The following is a 9,980-nucleotide window of genomic DNA, read 5'->3' as shown; positions in this document are numbered from 1 at the left end:
AAACTAATGGAAAAAATGGTGTCAAGATGGCTGTCCAATTTCTTGGAGCGCAACAACCTGATACCTGTGGAACTTGGCAGCTACCGCCCTGGTAAGGACACCAGGAGGAATGCGGCAATTTTGGCCTCCGACATATACGACGGTTTGAGGAGGGAAAAGAGACACTAGTTGCCGCAATAGATCTAGAATATGCTTATAACCGGGTACCTTTTAGCTTGATCATGCGAACTATGATCAATATGAAAATCGACTCTGAATTGGTAATCTGGGTAGGAAATGCCTTGTTAAAAAGAAAGGTTTCCTTGCGCCTTGACAGCTGGGCTTCTGAACCTATTACCATAACTCCAGGACTGCCCCAGGGATCGGCCCTGTCACCAGTCTTGTTCAATATATACGCCATCGGTCTTACAGCCAATCAATTGGAGGGACCTGGCCGTACGCTAAGCTTTGCAGATGATATATTGGTATATAGGCAGGGGAGAGATCGGGAGCTGATTGCAAGGAGCATGCAGGAGGAATTAGATCAAATTGGGGAATGGTGCGAACAGAACAATGGAAAACTTAATCCAGCGAAGGCAGGGGTACTGTGGACCAGTCTCAACAGCAGGGCAGTCAAGGTTTTCATGCCTACTGTCAATATGCAAGGTACGCAGTTGGAAAGGCAATAGAAATTGAAGTACCTGGGCATTACCTTTAACCGCACCCTCTCGGCAAAAGACCATGTGACGAACATTATCATCAGAGCAAGGAAAGGACTTGTTGCACTGAGAGTGATGGCTGCATCTATGTCCCAACGCGCCCTTATGATCATGCTTCAAGCGGTTGTACTTTCTGTAGTGGACTATGTCCTTGGTATGCTCACCCTATCCAAAAACCAGCTACATCGCCTCGAAGTCATTCAAAATGAAGGAATGAGAACTGTTCTGGGATGCACCCGTGACACAGCAGCATCAGCGAAGAGATACCTGCTGGACCTGCCAACGTTAACCCACCGACACAAGCTAACACAAGTCAAGGCCTACCTTCGAGTTACAGCAGACGAACGTCACCCTCTACATCCGAAAATAGGAAACCAAGTACGCCAAATATTGAAAAGAGGATCTTCATGGATGGTGCAGGCGGAGCGAACTCGCGATATGTGCTGTGAAATCGAGGACATAAGAAGAGGATGTGACTGGATGAGGCCGGAGAAAGACATGAGCAACTTCCCGAAGGTGATAGCTACACTAGGTCGAGAGTGTCGCGAGTGGCCAGCAAATGCAACTAATGCGGAAGTTGTGGCCAGTGATGGGTGATGTTGTCGTCTTCACCGACGGATCAGTGAGGCGTGGCCAGAAATCTGGGTGGGCGTTCAGTGCTCGAGTTGACGGGAAGATAATTAAAGAACAGTCTGGAGCCTACGAGTGCACTACATCGAGCATGGCAATGGAGGTCAATGCAATAACAGAGGCACTGGAATGGATCAGTATGGAAGCGTATAAACATGCCCTGTTTGTCACGGATTCGATGAGCACCCTAGAAAAAATCAGGAGTGGGTGGCTCTACAGTGACTGGAGAGTTTCCATTGCAAATAGCCACCTCCTAAGGATTACATGGGTGTTCTGCCCTGGTCACGCTGGGGTACACGGAAATGAACGTGCTGATGAACTTGCCGGCAAAACAGCACCCAATCCGGCAAAGCAGCACCCAATGGCCGAATCATGCTCGACCTACCAATGGTGATCACCAGATGCAAGGAGAGCCTTCACGACCAAGAGGAGACAGACTCCCACACACTCAGCTCAATAAAAGAAAAGTGTGTGCGGGGCACAGCGAAAAAAAGTTTGCTCCGAGGAGTGGTCAGGCGTGTCTCAAACCAGCAGGGAAGGGGGTGGGAAGGGGGTGGGAAGGTGCCATTTTAACAGGTGATTGTCTTGGAAATGCAGTGGTCTTTAGTGGTGTTATTGCACAAAGCAAGGGCTGGGGGTGAGGATGGGAAGGTGCCGGTTGAACCGGCAATTGTCTTGGACAGGTGGCCATTAGTGCAGTTCAACAGTATTTCTTGTTTGAGCCGACAGAGAGAAGTACAACATTCCGGTTGACAGGTGGATATTCTCACTTTGGAAAATAAAATCGGAAGATGGAAACATAACCCACGTCTTCCGTGTACGAGGGCAAATAAGACAACCCCTTACTATAGAAGACATGTCTTATAATTGCAGATGTTCTTCAACGCCCCAACCGACACAATTCAGATAATCTTGCAGGAGTGCCTCGACCATGCTAATCACGTTCAACCCACGAGAAAGTCCGAGATAAACATTACTCCCCACTCGGTCAATGAACTCGGGTCTCCTGACTCCTGGTTGCGACAGCGGAACGCCTACCTAACCGCTACACCATTGGCGCTCATATGACCTTATGCATAAATCCTACTAAATAATATAAACTTTCGCCGGTACACAACACATATCAGTCGGGTAACCAGGACAACTACAGGATTCAGCATCTCAGCAGAAAAATTTCAGACCTGAGAACAACAACAAGGTTAAGTCAAACTTTCCATAAACATAGAGTATAGAGATCTGCATATCATGCGAAAACGGCGACAAAGAACTATCTATTAATACTCATATTCTCGAAATCTTGCAATCCTGACTTGATATTGGTGTTGTTCTCAGGTCTTCAAATAAAGCTGCATGTTTTTGGCGAGGCTGCTGACACCTGTGGGTATCCAGTTCATGATTTTTGCTTGCAACTGCAAGGAATTTGATATCCACTGCACACTGCCAATCTGATTTACCCTACGGGTCCACTGAGACGGACACGGCCCGATCTTTTGCCGGGAGGAAGAAAATCGGTCAGGTCATTTCAGTCTTGTGTCAGGACATGTCTAGTCTGTTGGCCTGCTGGCCGTCTTACCCCACACACTGGGTCTCAAAGCTGTGTCCTCGGTACAGAGCTATAAATAGTTGAGGTCAATGAACCCAAGGCGGAAATAAGAAATAAATGGGTTTTTAAAGGAAAGTTGGTAAAAGTGTTAATACGCATTTTAACCATTTGGTTTGTTACTTTTGAAGCGCTGATTCCGAATATGACATTAGAATTTTAATCCAAACCCAAAAGAAGATATTTTTTAGCTCTGGTGGGGCCTATGGCTCACGAGTCATCACACGGCCGGCTAAAATTGAGCAAGCGGCTTTCCAACCGACATGCCTTTTGTCGGGGCGTGTCGTGTCGTGTCTGTTGACACAGCCTAACGGACGTTTCACTGATTTCTTAAGAAATAAACAGTGCTTCATTTCAACTACCGACTTTCCGAGAGATGGACCGAATCGGGTCGGTTGGATTCGGTCGCAGTGGACACGGGCCCTTATTTGACTCAGTCAGTACTCATCTGGTGCCTTGTCGACTGGCATGGGCTATCATGGACCTCCACTTCACTCTGTCTTGCGTTGCAGCAATGGTGTCCGTTGTTCTTGGTGCTCCTAGCCATGTTGTCATTTTGTCAGTATCTTTTCCCTCTGTCTGCCTCTGCCTCTCTTTCCATCAAACTTGCCTGTTGTTACAATATTCTCCAGTGCTTCTTTCCGCATTGTGTGCCAGAAGGAACAATCCGTACTAGCTAGCCATGAAAAGCCAAAATTAGCTACACTTTGGCACAATACGACCTATTGACTCGCGACACTGCCTTACCTCGGAATTACAACGTTCTGTCTGTACAGTACCTAGTTTTGAGAAATTTGACGTAAAAAATATTTAGTTTCACAAAATGTCAAGCTTTTTCAAATGCAATTCTTTGAATGTCTTGATAACGACTCGGAATAATCGTACTATTTTGATAGAGCAGATAAAACATTTGGTTTCTGACTTCGTTGTCTTAGTATCTCAAAACGGTCAAAAATGCCAGATGCAACTTTGTAATTCTGAGGTAGCGACAAAAACAAAAGCGTTGATGACGTCACAGTTGTTTTTATTGAATTCAGTCTAATTGTACCAAATTTAAACTGTAGTTTTTGCCCATCCATCAAGGGAAATCTGAATGCCCACGACGTCAATCATAGGAATCTAATTGTCAGCGTTGTACTGGGCAATGGGCTATTCCACGGTAACTGACAGGACATTTGGACTATACTTAAAGACTACAGGGGGATAACGACAATAGTCACAAACTGAAAATTGGGAGGGTACCGATTTTGAACGCTTGTTAACTAACAACTGTATTTCAGTTCAACTGTTGGTTGATTATTGTTGTTAGAATTACCATTCAACAAACACTAAACAATAAACCACTAGTCAAACAAATATGAAGTTATGAGTCCAAAGCTTTCAAACTTGATACCCTCACAATTTTCAGTTTGTGAATACCGTCGTTTTTCCCCTGTGCTCTTCAATTTCTCACAAGGAAAACACTGTAATTCAATAACAATTTATCTATCTCAACTTTCAATGATCAAAACATTTGAGAGACATACCAAGAATCATATTAAATGCAGCCATTTGAAGAAAAAGTACTTTATGCAAATTCTGTGATGTAATTAGTTTCGGTGACTGGCGGGACCAATGAGGTAAGTTTTCTGCCCGTCAGTTGCCTTGGAATAGTCCTATTGCCATAATAGGTGTCATGACACGGTGGAATGAAGCGCTCGTCAATTTTTGGGCATGTGGAGTTATTGGTATCATCTGAAAGCTGATTTGTTTGTCTTGCTTCCAATGAAATAAATATCCATAAATCTTTAATCGAATTCAAGACATTTGCTATTGAAGGAAATGAGGTCGCCTGGTTTCAGTGGTGAAATAAGCGAGAAAATGGCCGCCAAAGTTTGGAAACTCCAATAGCTAAAGAGTCTTAGACAACTGAAAAAAATACATTTTACCTTTAGTCAATGTTTTTCAGTAAAATTCACATGGAAAAGTGTATATATATATTGACTTAAAAGAGGTTAAGCCAAAAAAACAAAAATTGATAAATTAATGTCCAAACTGGCTGGAAAAATGCCTATTCCTCCAATTTCGTTATTTTGACGAGCGCCTGATTTCGTCACGATGCCTCGCATATAACTACAGGGGATGGCTCTACAGGGAACTTGACCCACAGGGCGACCGACCGTTATACTCCTGAACTCGACTTCTGGCACAAATGTGTGCACGCAAAGATGCGGGGGGGGGGGTTAAAATATAGGCCACAAAACACCCCCCCCCCCCCCCAAATTCCCCATCCACAAGATCTACATATACACACCCTAAGCCCGTTTAAAAGATCTTTAAGACCTTTGAACCTGTTCTGTTTAAAAGAAAGGTGTGGGGGAGGGGGATGAAGAAAAACATTTTTAACAATGAATACATGAAGGAATAAAATGTTTAAATTTCAAGAATTATCAATCAATAAATAAATGAATGAATGAATGAATAAATAAATAGATAAATAAATAAATAAATAAATAAATAAACAAATAAATAAATAAACAGGCTTGTGCAGCGTTAAGGTAAAACTTCAACGGAGAAAAACCTCCAACCCTTCAAAGTGCTGACCACACTAACCTAGACTTTAGCACGTGCTTCCGTGGCAAACGATGCAGTTACCTCGGTGGGATATAATTGATAGGGCATTGTCTTTCACTTCGATAGAGAATCTTAATGTGATTTTATTTGTTGTTTTAATCGGTAGGCCCTATAAATCAGACATAATCGCCACCTTTGCAAAAAAATAATTATGGTATTATCTGTGTCAGTGTCAATCAAAATCAGACATAAGTCGGAATTTTCACTTGTCAGAATCTGTCACCCTTTTCCCTTATAACCTGATTGAGAAATTAAGTCAATCTGACAAAATCTCGATGAAAATATGGAAACTACGATAATACAGATATGTAAAAATGAGAGAAACAAAGGCTGAGCAATATATTACGTCAAATCGTACACACACCCTAGTTACAATGTCAAAATAACATCTAATAATGTTAATGTTTGGGGGTTTTTGGCTTGTTTGTTGTTGTTGTTGTTGTTGTTGGGTTTTTGTTTTTTGTTTTTGTTTTGTTTTGTTTTGTTTTGTTTTTTTGTTTGTTTGTTTGTTTGTTTGTTGTTGTTGGGGGTTGTTTTTGTGGGGGGGGTTGTTGTTGTGTTGTTGTTGTTGTTGTTTTTTTTGGGGGGTAAAAATATGAACTGAAACAAAAATTCCATTAAACTTCCTACAAATAGAAAGACAAAGGCCAAAAAAAAACGCACCGAAAGGTTGTTTGTGTTTCCTTTCGGACCTCGTTGCTTGGAAAAGCCGACTGCGACTTACGTCTGGCTATGACTGGCGCTCACACATTATTAAGTGCAGCTCGGGTGCGTTTTCTTGCTAGAAGTTGAGGACATTTCTTTTCTTCTTGAAGTAATTGATATTATCAGAAAAAGAGAAGAACAATCGACACCTGGAAAGTGATTTGAATGTGGTTAGTTATTTGCCGGCGTCTGCAGGGCAAATGGTAGGTCTACCGACGCAACAGAATTTTATTCTGACGTTGGAAAGAAAATATTAAATCAATGGAGGAAGTTCATTTTCCTTTTTAGAATAGCACGTATCTTATTGCACTCGTCTCGGAAGCCGAAAGTCCGGGTTCGAGCCTCGGTTCGGACACGGATTTTTTTTTCCATCCCCTCCTGCCCACCCAGCAGTAATGGGTACCTGACTTCGATTTGGGGAAGTAAAGGTGGCATGAAAAGGAAACTGGCCATCCTACCACAATATGCCGAAGGCCCAGGAAGTTGTCTCACTAACTAGCCAATCCCCAATGTCCTGGCCGGATGCGAGAACAACTTTATTTTACTTAACGTATCTTATACTAACACCCACCCATCCCCCACACCCACACCCACGCACAAACATTCACACACACAGACACACATACACACACACACGCACACACACACACACACACACAAACGGACACAGTGTGGTTCCGACAGGCATAGTTGAAACATACTGCATCCTGCCTTGTATTCCAACCATCCAGTAATCCAGGGGAGTGTACAGTTAAACTCTTCCGACAAACACAAACTGAACTACTTTTCATAGATTTTAGGTCACTTTCAAACAACACCAAAGAATCAAATGGTTCGGACATCTCCTACGATTACCAATACACCATCCAGCACAACGTGCCTACATAAAAAAAATTAGATTGCAACAAGGCTAGAGGGCGACCGAGAAAGACCTGGATAGACAGAGTCAGGGAAACATTAACCACCCACAGCATCCCTCTGACCCAAGCTCTCCGGCTGGCGACAGAGAGACGTTTCTTTCTTCCCTCGACACCCACAAGGGTATAAGCGGCGGATAAAAGTAAAGTAAGTTTCAAACAACTGATTCGCGGGGGGGGGGGGGGGGGACACCTACGCTGTCCACCTAGGACGTAAACAGGTCGGGCATTTGGTGCACTGTTTCAAATAAAGATAAACATTAATTTTAAAAAGGGGGAGTGGGGGGGGAGGAAAAAAGTTGGGTTTTGTTTAGGTGGGTTTTTATAGTTTGTTGTTATGTTGTTGTTGTTGTTGGGGGGTTTTTCTGTGCTTTTTCTTGTTTGTTTGCTTGGTGTTCTTTCTTTCTTTTTTTCTGTTCTGTATTTCCTTTTTTAAAGATTTGCTGAGATTTTTACTGGCAAAACAAGTAGATAATAAAAGTGCCGAAGATTTGAGGTGTTACTGAAGAGTAGCATGCAAAGAAAAGAGGGAGAAGAGTGTTTGATAGAAAACAGTGAGTAAAAAAATACACCAGAGCATCCGCTAACGACCCGCAATAAAGGGGACGATATATGAATTAATTTTACACACGCCCCTATCAATGACTAGCTGAAATTTAGAGGATGCAGTAGAACCTTTCAATGGCAATACAGCAAGCAACTGAATACTTCTAGGAATAACGTAGAAACTGCCTTTACAGGTATAACAACAACAACTACTACTACTACTACTACTACTACTACTACTACTACTACTACTACTACTACTACTACTACTACTACTACTACTACTACTACTACTACTACTACTACTACTACTACTAATAATAATAATAATAATAATAATAATAATAATAATTATAATAATAATAATAATAATAATAATAATAATAATATTAATATTAATATATGTAATAATAACTGTTAATAATCATGACAGCAACAGATATAGTTGACATCTTTCGTGGTGTATTTTAATACGTGCTTTTTTTTTGTTCTGCAAAGAGATTCTTTGAAAACACTACCTCGCTGACGGAAATCGTAAAAATACTCTCTGGTGGTCTGCCAAAATATGTAGATGTCTGTATTCATCTAAATTCATGTCCTGGGTTTTTGCTCGTTTAATTGTGGGGTTTTTTAGCATACCAGTATACTTTTTTTAAAGCGTTTAGCAAAATGTGTTTCAATGAAACAGTCTTGCTATGCGTTCAGTTGCTTCCGAGGATTTTTTCCCCTCGTTTTGAAAAAAAATTATTTGCTATATCTGTCTTTCCAAATCTAGTCATAACTCAATGCTCTGTAAGAACGTGTACGTCTGGTAGTTGAGATAAGCGCAGCCAAAGTTATTCACATGTCTATATACATCCGCTACTCAGAAACTTATTCTAGCTCTCATGCTGATAAAGCACTTCTTAATTTCATGCATCTTTCACTTTTAACAACTTCGGTGTTTAATGATGTTATAGTAAGCAGGATAGTGATCTTTTGCAGTTGTGTGGTGTTTGCACAAGATCGTATGGGGCTTCCACGCTAGAGCAGAATTTGGAAAACGGCGTATTATTATGAAAGTGTTTCGCTTCAAGGCAAATAAATACCTTAGAATTACAAAGCTATGTCTGCTCAGTACCTAGTCTGCTTTTGAGAAGTTTGGCGTGAAAAAATGTGAATTTCACAATACGTCAAGCTTTTTCGAATGTCTCGATAATGGTTTTGAATAATCATACAATTTTTATAAAGCAGTTGGAACATAATTTGGTTTCTGGCCTCGTGGTCTTTGTAACTCAAAAAGGACTAAAAATGTCAGATAGATAGTGGAAACTCTAGGGTAGCGAAATGGGAAGAGCAATAATTTAAGAAACATTTTTCATGCAAGCCTACTGAAACCGTTTGTCATAATAATATGAGAGTGAAAGCTACTTTAAATTTCAACCTGACAATTTTAACTACTTGAAATCGATGGCAGTGTGAATAACTTTGATGTCTATTCTGAATCATGTAGTATTCTTTAAAGACCTCTACCCCATGCTCCTCAAACGTTATAAAACCCACGTGTATGTCTGCCTGCATCTGTCTATTTATCTAACTATGTATCTACCTATGTATCTATGTGTCTACGTATATGTATCTATGTTTCTATCTATGCATCTTTTTCTATAATATGTACGTATGTATGTATGTATGTATGTATGTGTGTATGTATGTATGTATGTATGTATGTATGTATGTATGTATGTATGTATGTATGTGTCTATCTATCTATCTTTCTATCTATCTATCTATCAATCTATCTATCTATCTATCTATCTATCTATCTATCTGTTTGCTTACCTCGGGCCGAAGGGCTAGAACCCAGATGGCCACTGGATCGGAAAAGTAAAGTTTGTTTACCTAACCATCAATTTGTTTTCATCCATCCATCCATCCATCCACCCGTCTATACAGTTATACGCTCATTCGTGTTATGCAGTTAGTCAGTGTTGTTTTATTCCGATCTAATGTGAAACACGCATTCAAGTTTCGTAAAGAACAAACGGGCGATGACGCTTCCCCAATCTATTAATGTTTCCAGTTTTTGTCCCTTCTCTCTGCATCTCCTTCGTTCCTTCGCCCCTTGAGCATGAAAAATAAAACATGCACACCCACTCAGCAATGTTCTGTTATTGCTCGCTCTCGCTCCCAAATGATAAGTACCACCCCCTCCCGACTCGTTTTGACATTTTCATTTTTTCTTTCCCATCATGCATCGCTGCTCTCCGCCCACGCAGAAACGTTCCATCT

This window comes from Aplysia californica, unplaced genomic scaffold (assembly GCF_000002075.1).
Source record: "Aplysia californica isolate F4 #8 unplaced genomic scaffold, AplCal3.0 scaffold00498, whole genome shotgun sequence".
Classification (NCBI taxonomy): domain Eukaryota; kingdom Metazoa; phylum Mollusca; class Gastropoda; order Aplysiida; family Aplysiidae; genus Aplysia; species Aplysia californica.
Note: the sequence above shows the minus strand (reverse complement) of the source record.